This window comes from Centruroides sculpturatus, unplaced genomic scaffold (assembly GCF_000671375.1).
Source record: "Centruroides sculpturatus isolate CEXI.00-Female unplaced genomic scaffold, Cexi_2.0 scaffold283, whole genome shotgun sequence".
Taxonomy (NCBI): Eukaryota; Metazoa; Arthropoda; class Arachnida; order Scorpiones; family Buthidae; genus Centruroides; species Centruroides sculpturatus.
Window position 1 is genome coordinate 550433 of NW_019384473.1, and position 21635 is coordinate 572067.

At 30.5% G+C, this 21635-nt stretch overlaps 1 protein-coding gene across 1 annotated transcript in view; it reads right to left on the reverse strand.

Annotated features, from left to right (window-relative positions):
* The window catches only part of LOC111621249 (microprocessor complex subunit DGCR8-like), an 87406-nt gene that overhangs the window by 45358 nt on the left and 20413 nt on the right, over nt 1-21635 (reverse strand). The gene's annotated exons all lie outside the window — the stretch shown is intronic.

Below are 21635 nucleotides of genomic sequence, written 5' to 3' on the forward strand. Positions count from 1 at the left end.
ATTAATATGTAATTCATCCAGTATTGTTTGTCTGTTACCAGCATTTACAACAGTTGGCATAATTCCATCAATTTAAACTGTTGTATTATGAACAAATAGCAATTAAAACAATTAACTTAAAGCACTGGTTAAGATTAATAACAATAACCTGGTAATGTTTTATGCTATCAGCCACCAGATGATGTTGATAATATGAAAAGAAAGCATAAAAATATTTAATTACATGGCATTAATGAAAAGAATAACTGAATTTTGATTATAATAAGCAAAGTTATAATTTATTATAACCTATATAATTTTAATAGCATTATCCATGATTACAATAAGCAGGGTTTACTGTACACATGATTTCATATTACANGTTTGCTTTGATCTTGTCAAAATAATATAAAATCTATATACATTATATACAAAAACCCTATTTACATCTATGTACTTATGAAATTCTCATTGCACAGCAGTTAAGTATATACACTATACAGAAATTAAAATTTATCACAAAAATCATTCTTATAAAACATATTTATTACCATAATCAAAAGAAGTTTCTGTATAGGATAGGACAGGGTGCTGGAAAAGAACTAACAGATTACAGAAACTCATTTATTAGGAAAATAGATACAGCTACAAGATTTTCTCTAATTAGTGAACAAGACTTCTCATCTTTAAGCAATCTAAATATGTGCACCCTGCATTACTCTCACAAGATTAAAATACTCAATCTCTCTCTATATGTTACATAACATGACTTTAGTGACAGTTCTGAATGCCTTTGTTAGGCAACCTTTTAATGTTTCAATATCTATAACAGGTATTTGATAAACCAGGTTCTTCACATAATGCACAAGAAAAAGCTAAAAGGGATTATGTCAAGAACAGGATGGAAACTGAACAGGTTCATCTCACCCCATCCATCAGTTAAGAAAAGCTTCATTCAAAAGTTCTATTTATAATGACAGAAGCATTTTCTGGTTTTGTAATGTAGAAAAACTTTAAATTTTGCTGACAATTACTGAAAACCACATGTTGGTCTGTTTTCCTTCAATACATAATATTTTCAAAATCCACCAGTTCTGTTTTTAGATCTAAAAATCCTGTACTATATATTGAACTAAGTTATGTGAGAAAGAATTGTAAAATATGAATTATCTAAGAAAGAATTTTATATATATAATGTGAATACTATATCTGTGATCTTCAATATTAAAACTGATAATTAAATTAAAAAGATTTTCCAAATGATTTACTTATCTTTATTACACAATTGATTAGAATTAAAAATTTACAAATAGACATTAGAACTGAATCTTGAATGGAAAATTAATCATAAACATGTAAAATACAGATGCCAAGTACTAAATGACTATTAAATTTGTATTCTGTACAACATTCAATTACAACAAAGGTTCATTAATCCAGCACCTATGAGATCAGAGTGGTTCTAGATTATCAATAATGTCTGATTACCTGATGTTTTTGTATTATCACAAAATTTGAAAAGTTATATTAAATTGAACAGTGTAGACATTGCTGTACATTTTTACACCAGTGAATACTGCTGTATGTTTTCAATTTTTTACATATGCTATTTAATCAGCTCTGAAGATGCTACAGTGTATTACTACACTGTGTTAAGATTGATTGAAAAACCTGCAGAAACATTAATGAACACATTTGATTTCATGCGATATAATTTGATTAATGAACATGTCGATTTCATGCAAGAACGTTATTGCATGAAATCAACATTCATAATGATTAATGTGCATATAATATTTATTTTCCAGATATGTAATATATTTAGCTCAGAGTCTTTAGTGCACCATGTGTCCAAACAAATTCCAATTTGCAGAATATTAGCAAGCCAGATTATTATTATACAATTCTGGATTATTGGATACTTGTCAGGAGGGTACCAGATTACCAGATATTCTGGATTGTCAGCTGCTAATTAACAAACATCTACTGTATTATTCAATACTTTATCTAATTGGCAGAAAAGAGAAAAAATAAATATTTGATTTGGCTTCGTATTATTTTACTGTTTGATTAATCTTTGTCAAATAATTTTTTCCTTCATATATGAAGATTAAAATAAATTTATAATATCCATAAATTAATAGTAAAATTTTAATAAAATAAACCAACAATATATAATGAAAATATTTTGATATACTTTTTTAATATAGTCTCTTTAATAATTAAGGCATTTGTTGCAGCATATAAATAATAAGTACAGTAGAAACTTGATAAGTCATCACTCAATAATTCATCATGTTCTATAATTCATCACCTTGAAAAGGTGTTATTTTTAGATGATTTTAGACAGAAATCACAAACTTCTGTTAACAGTGATTGGGAAAGCTAAGAAACAAAGAGCTCTAAAAAAATTTTAATAAAAAATTATTGTTTGTTGATTATTACACTCAAAAATAAATGGATTAACAAATTTTTACAGCCTGGTTTCATAATGTATTTGTAATTCAGATGAAATTGTATCTTAAATCTAAAAACTTACCAGAAAAAGCACTTTTAATTTTGGACAATGCCCTAGCTTATCCATTAATAAAGATATAAAATGCATTTTTCTTCCTTCCAATACCTCTCTGATTCAGCTGATGGATCAGTGAGTGACTGAAAATTTTTGTTCAATATTTTATTTCTTTTGATATGGGTAGAATTTTGATAAATTTTGAAAACAATACACTATTAAACATGCAGTTTTCAACATCGTTGAAGCATGAAATAACGTTCCAAATGAAACAATGTCTCCAAGTTGGAGCAAAATTTGGCTATCAGATGTACTTAGCAGAAGTAACAGTGATGAAAACAAACAATTGCTGGATGTTGTTTCTCAAATGTGTAACGACACTTACACATTAGAGAAACATCATCCATCAATTAGAATAGGGTGATGTAAATGACTTGCTTAATGTGGATAGCTCAGATTTGGTATATGAAATTTTGAACGATAGGGAAATAATAGAACAAGTAACAAACAAGGATGTAAACAATAAAGAAGCAGATAAAGATAATAGTGATAAATATGACATATCTAATTCTTGATGCAAAGAAGTTGAGGAAATGTTATTAAAATGCATTAAACAGCAAAATGAGGCAGAAATTCAGAACTTAATCACAATGAGGTGTGTGTGCAACTTCACAATCATGAAGGGGAAAAAAAAAATAGTTCATAAAAAACACCTCTCTATAAACAAACAAATTTAGCTTGAACATCTTAAATATATTTTTCAGCAAGGCTTTGATTTATTTGATTTTCAGCAAGGCAACTTCTTTTCATAAGTCTGCATCAGGTTCAGCAAGATGATGCAAACTTTAAGTTTAAAAAAATGTTTGAACATCAGTTAGAACTTAAAGTTCAAACCTTTTAAACCTGATGCAGACTTATGAAAAGCTGTCTAAAACATTTGTTTAAATAAATCAAAGTAGTCTTGCTGATAAAAGTATTTAAGGTGTTGTTCAAGCAAAAAAATAGTTAAACAAATAATACAGTTTTTTAAAATGTAATATGTACACACAAACAAAAACAAAAGAACAATTTTTTATAACATTCTGGCAAAATTTAAAATATGTAAGGTATTTTTTAAGTTATATTCTTGGCTTTTTGTAAAAAATAGGTTATAAGTTATATATTAAATTAATTAAAACTACAAAAGTATTTCAATTATTATTCCTAGATTTTCTATAATTTGTTGCCCCTTCAATTCTGGACATGATGAATTATCAAGTTTCTACTGTATATCCAACATGAATGAATATACAATATTCATGAACATATTCAATGTACAATAAAAATGCATACATGACATTAGAGTTCTCTCTCTCTCACATCAGGTGATTACACATCAGGTCTTTGTGAGCAAAGCAAGATTTATTCATCTGTCTTGCTTGAATTGAATGAACACACTTCATTGTCTCTCTTATTTGACTGTAAAGGTTGTCAGCTCCATGTGTCTATTGCAGGAAAAAAATTTGCTAGATAAACTTAAGATTTTGCCAGAAATTGTCTCTCCCATAAAGCTCTTAAGTCTTCTTTGAATACTGTTCAAAAGCCTAGCATTACAGTCAATAGGATGTCCACTCATCTGTCTCCCATACTATAATGAATTGCTGCCTTAAGCAAGCAGTGAAAACATTCCACCATATAATTTGCTGCTGAATGATATTAATTTGTGTCTATCTGGTTAATATCCAGTAGTGACAATAGTGAACAGAAAAGTTCTGATTCAAATTATTGTCCCTGATCTGTGGTCAATGCAAGGAGAGTGCCAAAATAACAATCAACTAGTACAAAATGCCTTTGCTATTGGTTTTACCCATTTCCATGGACATAAAGATTTCTGGACCACTTTATAATTGACCAATATAATACAGTTTAATAAAATTGATTGTCTAGTTACAGATGGTACATACTGAAGGATATTAACAATACTTAAAAAACACATCCAAGCACAAACAACATAATGGCTGATTCCAAAGACAAACTTTGCACCTTCCTTTCCTAGCTCACAGAACCACCTTAGTTACAAAAAATTAATTTTACTGAAATCCAACAGCCATCTAAAGTACCTATCAATGTATATGAAGATATAATGAAAGCCTTGTGATACAGAAATGGTTCCAGTATATCTACATGACCACCACATTATATCACATCATACGCTTTAAAGTGGATGCTAAGCTAAGAAAAGTATCTAGTCTTGAGTAGTATGCAGATGTATTTTTCCATGATGGCATGGAATGCAAGTTTACACCCAAACAGTTACATCCAATTTATCTAAATTCCAGCAAAATGTTCACATATCATTTTGGAAGTTGCTTAGATGGTTGAGTGTGCTAAGTTGTAACAGAATCAAATATTTGACATCTAAATTTCCTAGAAATAAAAGACCTTCCTCTATTCTTAGTAGCAACTAGTTCTCTATCATAAGCACTGTACTTGTACTCAGTAGTTGTAAGCTTACAGAAAAAGATGACTGATTTTTACTCATTTTGTTTGCTGTAGCACTCACTACCTATACCAGGGGTGGGCAAGCAAAAGTTCAGTGGGAGCCGAAATGTAGTTTTGCAAAATGCATGGGAGCCGCAGTTCTGTACTTTTTTGTTCTGTATTGCGATTTTATTATATAATATAAATACAATATAAAACAAATATTGAATTTTTTTAATAAACATATTTTCACAAAATTGTGGAAATAAAATTGTAAAAATAATAATAAAAAGCAGAAATTAACACTTTCAGCAAGAGCTGCATTTGCCCATGTCTGACCTATACCATGACAACTATCAGTGCCATGATGGCTGTAGAATCAATATATTGTTGTGTCACTTGTCTTTGGTTCCTTTCAATTATTCGCACAGAGGAACTTGTCTCTCTACTGTATGATATAAGAAACAAGAGTAGAAATTAAACATGGTTAAAACTCTTCACAATTTACATGATTTTCAGCCTGGGAATTTGTTGTATTCCATGACTTTGCAAAGAGACTAAAACTAAATTGTGTTATGCAATAATCTTAAAATCTTTTATCAGATTAAGTGTAATATCATTATTTCAGATTGACCAAAACAAAACACACTTGGATGCTTTGATTCATACTCCATACTCCTTAAAGCATTTGAGCACAAATCTCAGATGCTCTAGGTTTTCAGTCACAGAATCAAGATCATTAACATGTCAAAATACGGTATACTGAAGTTTTATCTGCAGAGGGCTTCATATATGAATCATTGAAACGTCTGTATGGTGTTGCATATGCTAAATTCCTCGTGTATGAATTTGAATTATCTGAACAGTGTTGTAACTGCTGTCTTCAGAATGTCTGCAGAAATCTTGTTTGTGTGGTATTGAATAATAATCAGGTATCATTACAACAGGTGAATGAGTTTGGGTTCAGTCACCTATTGTAATGGTATCTCCATATAGCCTTCAGTTCTGCAGACCAGATGTTCCATATATCTCCATATAGCCTTCAGTTATTTCTGCAGACCAGATGTAAAGGACTAGCCCATTGGCTTCAGGATGGTCTACATATCCTTTCATAGCTTGAGTACATGTATGTACTCAAGCTCCTTTTTCTCTGCCCTCTCTTTGTCCAGTAGAAGTCTGCAAGGTTTCTATACACTAGGGAGTCCAAATGTGTATTTAATGGGAAAATGTGTTTGGGAGTCCTACTGAAGTGAGCATGATAACTAGCTCTGGGAACTCTACTAGTAAATGATGGAATGGAGAGTTTTTCAAAACTCTCCATTCCATCATTTGCTAATAGCTGAAAGTTTCAACTTTTAGCTCAAGTGCTACTGAAGCTGAAACCATTTTGGTTTGGATGTCTATGAGTTTTCTATTGAAACTGACTACAACCAAACCAAACTTCTTTAAAATGTTCGTGTCAATAACTGGTTAGGATATTGCCACTGACTAAATGCCACTAAAAAAATCAATGTAGGTCTAATCCCAATGACATTAGATTCCGGTTGGCCATAAGTATGGCTAACTAACCCATTTGCTGCAAACAGCTGCAGTTTATCAAAAATCTGAGAAAACAGACAAAATGTCCTCACCTATATCCACAAGACAATACATATAATTCTATTCCATATGAATACTCTCTGTCTGTCTTCTTGGTTGCCTCTATTCCATAAGAACAGTATGTGTATTCTTGGTTAGTTTTCCTGCCAAAATTTGCAGGGAGGGTTATACTTGACTGTCTTTACCACAAACTTCTGCTGGTACTAACATATCTCTTTTCTTCCAGGCAAGTTCCCACTCTTGCAAGTTGAAGTTTCTTATTGGCAACTCTAGCATCTATGATAACAGTCACATGAGGTGTCCATTAGTTGTTGCACTTGAGACCCAAGTTCGGCAATTTGTAATTGTAGGTGGCTTATGGCATCTGTATGATTCTCAAAGCTTTCCTTTATCCATCTTGCCAATGTGGTAACCTCATATATCTTGTTCGCCAGCTTAGCCAATTTTATCAGGTCTTTCTTGTTCACTGTATTTAATGTGGAGCCATAGCCATTAATATGTACGTACAATGAACCCATAATAACTTAAGTTGATCATCTATCATTTGGCTTATTGCTACTCTCTCATTTTCCTAGTAACTGTGTCAGATGTTGATTGCCTTTTGATTCCTTCAAGTAACAGGCTTAATTGCTACAGCTAATAAGTTGGCAACTTGGTATATCAGCCAATGCCTGAGAGCATTTAATTTGTCCTTAGTGAGCAGCTAGAGAATAATTCAGTAATATCTGAATTGAATGAGAATTTAACTCTCCATTTCCGCCCTAACTTGGTTAAATTTAATTTTGTCTGCTGTTACACATGAAGTTTGTGCAATTTTATCTGCATGAATCATAATGCTGTGTTTTCCTTCCAGAAAGTTCTGCATTTCATTTGTTTGGCTTTTACTGTCCATTGATTGAAGTGAAGTAGATGATATAGGTGAAAGATAAAAAAAAAAAGAAATACTTACTGGATTAGATTCTCAAGAGTGTCAAAGATTCTTTAAAGCTATAACTGCTGCAAAACTGACCATTGGGTGGCCAATGACAGTGGACAGGACTCCATAGATGTCTTGCTTGGACAAAAATCATGTGTGGTTCACCAATCTGGCAGTATACCACTATATTGCAAGTTATTGGTAATACTTTTTATTTATATAAAAAGGAATAAACTATGAAAACATCCAACAGGCAAAGAAAGTTTATTTTACCTGACAATCATATACCTCACACACAGTTCTGTATAATTCCCAAAACTTAACATAACTACTGTATAATATTCATAAGATATATTCTACATAATTGTATAATGGACAAAAAAAACAAAATGAACAACATAGACAGTCTGGAAACAAAAAAACTTTTGCCCTTAGACCAATTTTACTTTTATATGTTAAGTAGAACTAGTCTGAATTTTAGTTTTTTTTTATTTTTTGAATTTTATTTACAGAGTACTATTACAGAAATAACTAATGATTGCCTTAAATATCGGGCTATAACAGATAGTAGGCCAATATTTAAGGCAATTTTTGGTTATTTCTGTATACCAGGTTGTTCAATAAGTTTTGTCGTTCGATAAGAGGTGGCGCTACTAGGAGCGTCACTTTATTATTCTATAAATAGTACTACTATTTCATAAACACGTGTCAAGTTTCAAGTAGATCCGTCAACTCATTGTATATTTGCAGCTGTTCAAAGTCAACGTGTCATTGTATTTTTTTACGATGGAAAAAATCGAATATCGTGCAGTGATAAAATTCTTATTTTTGGAAGGTGTAGCACCAAAACAAATTCATGAACGATTGTTAAAAGTGTATAAGGACTCTTCACCTTCAATCAGAACAGTAGAAAGATGGGTTGCTGAATTTAAACGTGGTCGTACGAGTCTTGAAGACGATCCACGTGAAGGGCGTCCAAAAAGTGCATCAACACCAGAAATCGTAGCAAAAATACAGCATATGGTTTTGGAAGATCGTCGATTAACCGAGAGAGATTTAGTAGAAGCCCTAGGGATTTCGTTAGGCAGTGTGAGCAATATTTTGGCCGAAGTTTTGGGTTACAGAAAGCTGTGTGCACAATGGGTGCCGCATTCGTTAACTATGGAACAAAAACACATTCGAATGCAACTTTCTCAGCAACATTTGGAGCGTTTTAGAAAGGATAAAAAGGATTTTGTGCGTCGTTTCATCACTATGGATGAGACATGGGTCTACCACCATGATCCTGAATCAAAACAAGAGGCTAAAGAGTGGTGTGAACCCGGTACTTCGGCTCCGAAGCGTGTTAGGGTCCAGAAATCGGCCAAGAAGGTGTTAGCATCAGTTTTTTGGGATGCAAAAGGAATTTTGTTTGTGGATTACCTCCAAACTGGTAAAACAATAAACTCAGATTATTATTGTAACCTTTTGGACCAGCTAGATGTAAAAATTCGTGAGAAAAGACCTGGTTTAAAAAAGAAAAAAATCATTTTTCATCAAGACAACGCCCCCTCTCACACAGCTCAAAAAACCATTGCGAAAATCAGTAAATTAAAATACGAATTGTTGCAACATCCTCCCTATTCGCCAGATTTAGCTCCCTCTGACTTCTGGCTGTTCTCACATCTAAAAAAATTCATGCGTGGGAAACGATTTTCATCGAACGAAGAGGTAATAGCAGCCGTGGATGCGTATTTCGACAGTCTTCCGGATTCTCACTTTAGGGATGGAATCCATAAATTAGAAGATCACTGGAACAAGTGTATTGAAGTTCAGGGAGATTATATTGAATAATAAAATGTATTTCAAACCATAAAATCGTGTTTTTCTTATTGAATGACAAAACTTATTGAACAACCTGGTATGCATCGAGCTTTGAGTTGTTTATTATTAGAGTATTATTACAAATATACATAACCTTTATAATCATTATATCCAAATTTAGTCCAATCATTTATGGCAGTTGTGAGTGTATATTAGAGTACTATTATAATCTCACCTGTATACAGGGTGTATCAGAATGATGTTTTAAAAATTTGGGGGATTGTAGAGGATGAAATTTTGAATGTTTTGATATAAGGAACCCATAGCCGGAAATGTAATATAAAGTTTCTACAGCACTTTGCACTTTGCAGTCGGTTTGCTGAATGAAACAACATAACAGTATTTATGACAAGTTTTATTGAGAAAACAGTAGAGTATAATCAAACTGTACATCGAATCAGTGGCTGCACTACTTTAGAGTAAATGCTCAATGTGACGACCACCAACTTCGTTACATAATGTGCAATGACGAACCACGTTTTGTCCGACTCTCTGTAAGATGCCACGCTCCCCTCTGATGGTATTAAATGCTGTAAAAATGTGCATTTTTACAGCACTTCATACCATCAGAGGGAAGTGTGGCATCTTACAAAGATCTTACTGTGTTTGAATATACAGTAAGATCTTACAGAGATCTTACTGTATTTGGATATACAAGAACTGTTCCTACAGGTGTATATCCACTGTAAGCTCATGAACTGTTCCTACAGGTGTTGCTTACACAAGGGACTTTACATAACCTCAGAGGAAGAAGTCAAGAACAATAACATGACATCAATGGATGGAAGGGTAACTACTAAAGTGAAGGGCAGTCAAGCACTTCCTACTGCTGTAGAAACTTTATATCACATTTCTGGCTATGGGTTCCTTATATCAAAACATTCAAAATTTCATCCTCTACAATCCCCCAAATTTTTAAAACATCATTCTGATACACCCTGTATATGCTCAAGATTACAACTTTCATACAACTCAGCTCTTAAAATTAAGAAAAGCATGAATATTCCTACTTGTAATATTATATTAGCTAAAGTTAATTGGGACAGAAAACATCCACTGATAACAGGAAAAAATAAATAAAAAACTACATTTTACCAATGAAAAATTATATTTCAAACAAATATTTTCAATCTACTTAAATATATTTCTGAACCAATTTGGAATTCTTTGTGTTTTGTAACCTAAATACAATCAGTTAAGCAGACTAGAAATGTTTGTTTGAAATATAATTTTTTCACTGCTATATATTGGGTTGTTCAGAAAGTAAGTTCGTTTTTTTTCGTGGAAAAAAAACGCAATATTCTTATGATAAATAAGTATTTTATTGAATTATATGTTGACCATTTTGGTCAAATACCTGTTGTCATCGTTTCTGGTAGAAAAAATTTTTAAGAGAAAAAAATGGTTTTTTATTTTACACTATACTTCACCCCAAATACATTTCGCCTTTCTGGTCTCTTCAGTAGGGTTTCTTATAACCAGAATGTAATACAGGTTATCCATTAGAAGACACATCATTAACACAAGTACCATTGTGTTTATAGCTATTGTGTATTAGCAACTCTTCCCAGCATTCCACAGGTAATGTAACGGCATGATAACCACGGAATGCTGGAAAGAGTTGATAATACATAATAGCTATAAACACAATGGTATTTGTGTTAATGATGTGTCTTCTAATGGATAACCTGTATTACATTCTGGTTGTAAGAAACCCTACTGAAGAGACCAGAAAGGCGAAATGTATTTGAGATGAAGTATAGTGTAAAATAAAAAACTATTTTTTTTCTCTTAAAGTTAACCTGCTGGTCCTTTTGTTTTTTATACCAGTCTACGGACTTGGAATTTTTTTAGCCTCCAGAAGCCCTAAAATTTTGTCACGACCCCTGGATAGACAGTAAACATTTTTTAATTGTCAACATACAGTACTTAAAGTAAAATTCTTTCTGGGATTTGTGCTTATGTTTCTGCTTTATTAGAAGTCTGAATAAAACACATAATTTTATGAAACAATGGTTTTTATTTATGCATATCGGTATAAATATGTATTTAATGAAAAATACTTCTAAAAACTTTACACTGTAAGAATTCAATATGAGGAATGCTATTCTATTTTTATAATATAATTTTATTTCACTATTTTAGTGGTACCTGATACTTATTGAAGAAAAGCTTTATATATTTTATTGTCAAATAAATTTCTTTGAATTTGGCAACTCCAAAAAATTCAAAGAAATTTAGGTTTTATAGTAGTAGTGTGCAAACTGTGGGTCATAACCCCCAGAGAAGTCACAACCAACAGTTTGCACACTAATACTATAAAACAAAGACCTTTATTTCCAATAATTCTTACAGAAAAATAATAATACACTCTGCTGCAAAAAAAATATAATACCCTAAAAGAAAAAAAAAGATCAAGGGCCACAAAATTTGGTGTGCAAATGCTATTTGTGTAGAGAGGCAACAATTAAAATTTCTTTTCCAATGAATATATCAGTCATTTCCAGAGAACAACAGAAGAACATATTCTGGGATTCATATAAGAAGCATCTTTGGCATCAAATGACAATTTGACTATGTTTGCTGTTAGATTACATTAAATAGTCTGTAAAGATGCCCCAACAGCAAATCTGTTGGCAATATGTACAAAGTGAATTTGAGACAAATCATATCTTAGGCTTAAGAAAAGACAATTGGTCATGCAGACCTATCAGGCACCATCTTGATCAAAGTTATGTAGAAGTAAGATAATGCGGACAACAGTAGGTCCAGGACGGTGCACATAGCCAGCCCAAAAAATTGGGATATATCAGAATGAAAAGTGCTCAAATGTGCAATCAAGAGAGCAGCCATCATAACAACAATGGCATTGCTGTTCTCCATCAAAAGGCACATACTTTCCTCTACACAGCCTGTAGTACCAAAAGAGTACCATTTGGCAATGCCTAGAAGAAGCTGGAGTTCATTAAATGTGAAATTAGTGTTTATACTTTAGAAACAATCAAAAATTGAAAATCTGTGATAATTTTTTTTGTAATTGTCAGATAGCTTTAAAAATTTCAGAAAATGTTTAAATTGATGTTGTAAACAACATACTAATATAATAAATACATTACTATTGTTAATGTTTTTGTTATTGAAAAAAGTTGTGTGTGTTTATAATTTTGAAACAGACTGTAGTTGATCGGGGAGTCCCTGCCCCTAAGCTTTCAATATCTGGTCTCAACTTTCATCTATCTAATATCATTCTCAAGATTACAGAAGATCATACAGACAGAAATGACAGTGGGAATTTATAGGTCTACAATTTTTTCACACAAATTAACATCTAAAAAACTTCTCTAGTGTGAATCTTCATTAAATGAAAATGGATACCCTAAAAAATAAACTAAAAGCAAAATTAATGCTTCTATAAGATAACCTCTAAGCTGTCTCACCTAATAAGAAACTTTTATATTACTGATGATCCATATAGTGTAGTTGAACAAGACTGCAATTTAACGCATCAAGATGTAATCTTTTTATAGTGCTCAATTATAAAAGCCAATATCCTTCTTTGAAGTTTGATAAAGATGGTCTGGAGTTGAGTAAGTACACATCATCATCTATTCTTCATACTTCAAGTTTGATACTAACAAGAAAGTATTAGGCATAATCAAGAATATCTATCAGCTCCCCAATGCTGGACAGTTTGCTGAGCTCTACTTGACATTTGCCAAGATTTCAACTCTGAGAGCCTTCAGCAAATATATCACTGAAATTTTTCAGAATGTCAAAGATCTCATAGTTTGAAATGACTGAAAGGTAAAAATTTTGTTCAACAGACTAATCTGAATAACAGTTTTTACTCTGAAAATTGACCATTATGACAGTGCTGAACAAACAGGGAAAGTAATCCTGAGTGTGGCTGTTTCTCTCTTAATCATTATCACACACTTGACTAGTTCTCATTAGCAGTGTTGCTTACTATGCAGCTTACTACCCTTGGAAATGTTTCATTGTATCTACCCCCTTTTTTGACATTGAAGAATAATGTCTTCTATGTCCAATGTAACCAAAATACCATTGTTTCAATTTGTGCTTAAATTTTTATAATAATCACAATAAAAGCAACACATTTCAACAAGTCTATCATGTCTCTCCTCTCTTCTTTTGTCACAGTTCTACAACTAATATATAATAAAAGCTTATCCATATTTTTCAGAATTAGTGATATACTTGATGAATTTCTTAAATATTAATGGAATAGAACTATCTACATTAAAATTGAATTCAAATTATACAACATGGTTTTGACCTCTCTAACTTAGTCCATTGTACTTTAAACCAGTTTACTGAAATCTTGTAATTGTCTTTCTGTTGATGATAGAATCTTCTAATAGTTTTGCACTATTTCATGTGATTAAAATAATTTATAAGTCATTTCATCAACCTTATGAAAATTCAAAATATATTTCTCCAATGATTGCATTAGGGGAAATAAATATTTTGAACTTTTTTTCATGTGACTTTATAACAATAAAATCTGAATCATTGGGTAAATAACTATGTTCACTTAACAAAAATTTCATTTCAATTGATTAAGCTTTTATTTCTGTATTTTTCATCAATTTAAATAAACTTAAAACAGTTTTAATATTTTTGTTTTGTCTGGTACATGAATCTGAGTACATTATTATTTTTTTATGATTTTTTAGCACAAGCAATTATTTATTGTAACATCACAATGCTGGGTTGTAATTTTTAATAATTTTGTTTAAATTTATTTAATTTAAAATATATGCTCACCACCTCAAATTAGTAGTGTCTTACCCCTGTAATTTTCCTGTTATCAATAGTCATGCCGGTCATCTATCTAACTCCTTTTAGAGGAAAAGTTTTGAATTGAAATAATGTGACTTCAGGCTTGCATTGAAAGTTCATATATAGTTAATTGGGCCTTCTGCCCCTAAACTTTCCATTTCTGGTTGTGAATTTCATCTATCTAACTCTGTTCTGAAGATTACGGAAGGACAGACAGGTGGATGACAGTGAAAATTTATAGATCTACAATTTTTTCAAATTGCAACCCTCCAAGTTAAACATGATAAAAATTTATTGAGAACCATGCAATCCTTCAGTCTTTGGCAAAACTAACTTACAGCTTACATCTTTGTTGAAATCACAACAGCCAAAATTATAGACATAAGTTTCACTTGTAATAAGCTATTGACATAGTATTTTGAGAAAGGCTAAGGCTTTTCCTAATTTTACTGCCTGGAACATTGCAATCATAAAATCCTTCTAAGATAAAACTTCATTTTTATAACAACAGTTGTATATTCATATACCAGTTAACTGATAGGTATCCCTAAAATATTTTTTTCAAAACAGGATCATTTTATCCATTTTGCCAAATACGTAAAGAAGTGCAATAATGGCTTCTTACTGTTATGTTTAGAATAATGCCTTTTTGTCCATGTAAATAAGTAATTTTGCTTAACTTGATTTTCTAATTTATAAAATGAATAAGAAATAATAATGATGAATGAGAAAAAAATACCTTAATAAAAAACAAAAGCATTGATAGTTAACATTTAAAAAATGGCTAATATGAATTTTATGATATTTTGTGAAAATGTAAATTACCATGTTCAAGTTATTAAAACAAACTCAAGAATAACTCATTTCAAAGAACTAGTCTTTCATTTTCTCCAGCACTGTTCAATTTGGAAAGTCTAAAGGAGGATTATAAAGAAACTTGAATTCACTTGTTAGGAGGAAAGGTTTCAGTACTGGAGTAAATGACAGGTTAATTGCTTCAAATAAAAATTAACAATCTATACTCGAAAAATGCAACATCAAACTTTAGTGTTAAAAAGGAATCAAGAATACAGTACTTTAGTAGTGACAGAAGTGAATAAAATTAAAAAATAAATAGCATATCTTTAATCTAGTGAAAGTACAGTAGTTAACTTACAATGAAGTAATCACTTTTAGTTCATAATTTCTAAAGAAAATACAAATAAGTAATACAAAAGAATAAGTTATCTGCTTTTTTAAATAATAAATGAAAATGATATTATTCAATTACAAAATTTAAGAAAAATTCTTAAAAATAGGCAATACACAAAAGTGTCTTCTAACTTTTATCTCTTTGCATGTACACGAAGAAATTAACAGTTCCACAGCAGAGTTGCCCTTTCCTCTGAGACTACTCATCCGCCTCAATATGTAAAACATTAAAAACATCCCTCTGGCAACGGTACAATCAAAAAATAATATATATATACGTTTGATAATTGTCTATACATTTTATGTATCCTCTATTTTTAAGAATTTTTCTTAAATTTTGTAACTAAATTTATTTATTTGTCTTGGCAATTTTTATCAAATGATATTATTCAATTTATAAAAAAGTGAATCAGATATAATAATACAATAGCCCTTCATAATACTGTTCATTCAGATATATCACATTACATTTTTTTTTCTTCCAAATATGAAAGGCAGTTATATCTAGCCAATAATAAATAGATACATTGGTTATATCATGCTATCTGATATAGCACTCATTTGTCTCCTTATACACACCATATAATGAAGGGCTATTGTAAATATATAATACTAATATTTATAATATTGTATTTTATATTTTTATTGAAAATAATAATTATTTACTTATTTTATCTTAACAATATATAAATTTCCTCTTCTAAAAATAAATAAATAAAACTCATTTTTTTACTTACTAAATTTTACTCTAAATCAACTGTAAAAATTTAATCAGTTAAAAATAAGAAATACACTCATTGGATCCTCTCAGTAGAACAGAATACAAGTAACAGTTTGAGGAAGATAAGGAATTAATTATTGAATTAGTTGTCTTGTTGCTTCCATGTCAAAATATTCAGCATTAATCAGAACATATTGTGTACTATTTATCCTCAAATCTTCAGAATCAAATAATTAAATCTTTAAAAATTAAAAAGCTCTTCATGAGCTGCTTCATTTCAAAAATAACTATTAGACAGGGCTAACAATATCTAACATTTTGTTGAATAAGCAGATAGGATAAGCATAAATTTCATCATAAATTATTGATAAATTTGACCCTAAAAGAGCCATCTCGTATTAAACTATAATTCATAAATGTCATCGTTTCACAATATTAACATTTATGTTATAGGCATATATAAATTTAATTGGTATTATTATAAAATGATCTAATCATTAGTTATCAAAAGCTAATAATTATCAATAATGCAAAATTATTCTAATTATTAAATAAATTAACATAGTTGTTCTTTACCTTTTTAAAGAGAGACTTCCCATTTTTATCAAAAAAATTCTTGTCTATACTTTTCATATATCAATATAAAGACATAAGAATATATATGATGTATATCTTCTTACCAGTATGATGTATTTTACTCTAATAAAATTATAATTGTCTTACAGTTTTTTGACAGTACAAGTTATGTGTCAAGCAAAACAAAAGTAAAATATTACAGATATTTACTGTTATTAAATTAAATGAATGTCAACAAACTCAATTTATTGGTGTTAATGATCACAAAAAAGTGCTTTTAATAGACACAAACAAAAATTTAATCTTCAGAGAAATGGTTGTAGGACAAATAAAATTTTTAAAAAAAGAACACTTTGAATTTAAAGTCTCAAGTGCTATTCAAAATCAAAACAAATCACCAAATAAAATATTTTTCACATCAATAAAAAAGAAGCACATTTTGTAAAATTAAACAAATATATGATGTAATTTAAAACATACAATGACCTCCAGTATTTAAACAGATTAAACAATTATATTTTAAATTTAATAATTTATGAAATTATTTGAAATTAGAAAATATGTGGCATGATTGAGAAGATTGTTATTAACCTCTCTTTTACTACATATTTAGCAACAAATAGAAATAAGGTCCTATAAATTTCAACTTTTTCCATTCTAGACAAAGCTGTACAATACTGTTTTGTCTAGAATGGAGTAAAGCAAAGGATCAGTGGCAGAGTGAGAAGCTAGCATTATAAAACTGGTATACTCACCACATTAGCAATGAATTTGTAAAAAGTTTAAATTTATAGAAGTAACCTTTTGGGCAGATATATGAACTATAAGGATGCCACAGTATTACCCACAGTGTGGAACTACAGTAGAGCATCGATTATCCGAATCAATTGGGAACTCGGGTTGTTCAGAAAATCGATTTTTCGGATAACCAATTATGTACGAAATAATATATTAACCTATCCCATGTTGAAAATTGTTCAAATCCTGGCACGTCCTTAAATACCCTCTTGTGGTCACGCCATTGCTGCCAGCTAAAACACGCACACCAACAAAAATAATATTGGAGGAGCCCAAGACATAGCCAAAGAATATAGCACCACAGCACTAGCAGAAATTTAAATTTGCCAATTGGAAAGCTTTCAGTTGATCAATATTCAGATAATCAATGCTCTACTGTATATAGTTAAAAAGAACTTATTGGAGAATAATGCCAGAGCAGGATATAAAACAAGTCAAACAGTGTTCAACTTTCAATTGGAATATATCCATAAAACGGTACCATCAACCAATTAGAAGTCAGTGGAATTCTATGTCATCTTGTGAAAATTGCAAAAGATGAACTTTTATGCACGTTCGCACTATTTCATCTCTCACTCTCACCTTTCTGGTGCTTGTGAAGTTATTTGATTAATTTTAACATTAGTCGTAAACAACTAAACTACAATGCTTTGTTTCCATCAATTTATGCACAAAAAAGTGTTTACTTTCAACACTCAGTGGCAGCACCATTATAATAAAACTTTGCTAGTGGAGCCAGATTGCCACCTCAATCCAAGTGTAAAAGCAAATAGGTCACATGACTAAAAATAACTATGGCGAGTGTTTTTACACTAGTGGAGTCTCAGTTTAACAAGGTTAATTTAATAATTAAAAATAAAGTAATTTGGTTATAGGTGGGCTTAACTGCCTATAATTTGTTGTACAAATATGGTATTTGGTTATAGATGGGCTTAACTGCCCACCAATAACCAAATTTAATAATTAGAAAATAAATTTAATTTTAAACTTAAATTTGGAATATTCTGGAAGAAAAGATTAGCCTAAAGTATAACTTGAAATGTGTTGCCAGTTATGCTACCTGTATCTTGACTGATGTTTACTTCCAGAAATATTAATTATGTAATTAATTCAGATATAACCATACTGGTTATCCACTAACTATCTGATCTGTTATACATACTATGTTTCATTTAGAAAGCTATTCAAATTGATAATTACACAAGGTGGACAAAGTATTTTCCCTGATTATAAAACTTTCATTTTTCAAATCTGTTAAAGTTGTGTTTGGTTTGTGCCAAAAAATAAAACATTAAAATTTTTTCAGTTTTCCAGTTTTTTTTCCTTTTCCTACTCCTTTGCAGAATAACAATAGAAGCTAGCATGTACCAGGACATGTTCGGAGATTTTTGTAACACTTCAACTGAATAAGGAAAAATCACTGGATAATTTAACAAAATGGTGGTGAAGGATCAGATGGAGGTCTGGATAATGTAACTGGCAACACTTCTGAATTGTAAATGGCAGTTGTGAGTTCAAGTTTTGCTCTGGGTCAATTCTTTTCTCCCAGAATTTTCTAAATTAATTAATAAATGTTAATTTATTTATAATTATTACATTTAATAAGAGATGCTGCCTAATATCTATCTCTAGACCAAATTATTTAGCATTTAATTATTAATGGTAACAGTAATATAGCCTGATCTAATCTGGCAATTGTTTGGCTTTTATTAATGTCTCAACAAGTGTACCTGATGTTGGAACACTAAGGAAAAAGATAACACATGCTATTACTTCTATCTGTGCAAAAATATTGGAAAAAGCATGGCAAACTAGTTGAATATTGGTTAGATGTACAGTACAGTAGGATCACAAAGGAGTGCACATGTGAAAGTTTATTAGTATGTGAAAAAAATTTCATATCTTGCCTTACATTCTGACATTCTGTTTATTGTATCTGTAATAATTTTTGTTTAATAAAATTTTATAAGACTATAATACTTTACACTCACTCTGTATATCAGAATTTTTATAGTTTTGCACTATATAATTTTTGATGTTTTCTTAATATTCATACAAACATTTCCAAAGCATAAGCATATATAACTGTTTTCTTTATGACCATTTCATTGCAATGTGAAAATGACATTCTTAAAAATTGTTTTTGTTTGTTTATATCATATTTAAGACAACTAAAATAAAAATACTAAATTAGTATATACAGTTTCAATTTAAGTTAGAATTCAAACTAACTATTTTTTTGTTTTACAAGAATTTTTTATTCTGTATAGGAAATATTTTCCAGTAATGCTACAGAAAAATTATTTATGTAGATTCTTTTTACATTTTACAAGTCTCTTCTGATTCTCATTACATTTTCAGTCTTTTAGTTACATCTGCATCTATATCATAATTATCCTTGAGTTTATTCTTCTAATTATACATTTCCTGTATTATAATATAAATTTAATTTTGAAAATTATTTTGTTTTTGATTTTGACTCCAAATGCCAAATTTTTCTTGTTTGCTTTTTTTATTTATAATTATGGGTACGTTCGTAAAGTCAAACGAGTTAAATGCGTTAGTAACGAATCGTTCGAAAAGTCTAACGAAATAAGAATAATGATGACGTCATTCTTGTTTAACTCATTTGACTTTATGAACGTACCCTATAATAGGTCTATTAATCTCCTTAACATTTTCATTCACTTCAAAATTTATAATCAATGCTATGTTTTATGAAATTTCTTCTCTTCACAAAACACTAGGATCTAGTTTTCTGTTTTATAGTTTAACCCATAAAACAAATGAAATCAACTTTGAAGCAGCAAGTTTTCATCTATAATAAACTGATGAATATTCAATATGAAATAAAGAAGATAGAAGACAGTCCAGAGCAGTGAGGAAGTCGTAGAGAGGTTGAATAATTTCACACCCCTACCAGAAGACTTCATCATGTAATGGACTATCAAGTATAGTATCCATCTGTCTTATCTTAAAATAGCTTTCAATTTTAAAAAAATTAAAATAAAGAAATGATTAATGTATTTCTTCTAACATAAAACCAGTTAAACCATCAATATGAAATATGATTAATATAAAGAAATTGCTTTTTGCCCTTGGTTTAATTAAATTCATTAAAAACCTACTGATGTGAGGTGGGAGCACAGACCCTCATCTATTAAATGATGAAATATATAGTCTTAATACTAACATCTGGTTAAGAAGTGATGTAATGAAGGTTGGCCATTAAGATGTTTGTCACCACTTGTTCTCCAGATGTTGCCTGTAACACACCTCCCTCATAACTGCTCTGCATCTTGTAGCAATGCTATCTTCAAACTCCATCTTACTACTGTTATGGTATGTAGATATAACTTATTTTGCAAAACAATTACCTTATTATTCCACTAATTTTAATACTGTTTATAATAGTAACCATTATGTCAAGCTACCATATAACATTATGAAGCCACCTTAAGCCTGTCTCCTCTACACCCATTTATTGCTCAATGATCATACCTTTATAACGGTTCCTTTGTCTTGTATAATTTTAAGTATCTCACCTTTTTATATATGTATAGCAACTGAAGAGGGACTATTCCAATAGTCCGAAATGCATTTTGGTTATTTTGATTATTTCATGTTAATTATTAATTTAATTGATTTTAATGTACACCCCTTCTTGTTTTATTGAATTTATTCAATTGATACCTGGGTGAACATCAACAGCACACTGCTATATATAACAACTAACCTCTAAAAACCAATGTCCGCATGTTTTCTCCAAAAAAATACAATATCACAAACGTTTTTGAACATAAAGTTCTTCCTCAGGCGAGAAACGGACGAAAAATTGTATAAAATTCGATGGAACACTTTCTGAAAGAGCTCCGTAAAACGATTCAAAAAAACCTCGTGCATATGACGACATCGTTGCACATGCGCCTTCCTCAGAAGTAAAAAATCTCTCTATTAACATCCGTTGTATATAAATGCTTGCCAAGCGTAGCAAACATTGGCAAGCACGAGGTTTTTTCGAATCGTTTTCCGGAGCTCTTTCAGAAAGTGTTCCATTGAATTTTATACAATTTTTCGTCCGTTTCTCACCTGAGGAAGAACTTTATGTTCGAAAACGTTTGTGATATTGTTTTTTTGGAGAAAACGCACCGACATTGGTTTTTAGAGGTTAGTTGATACCTGGGTGTTTGTGCTTATTATCACTGATGTGATAAGTC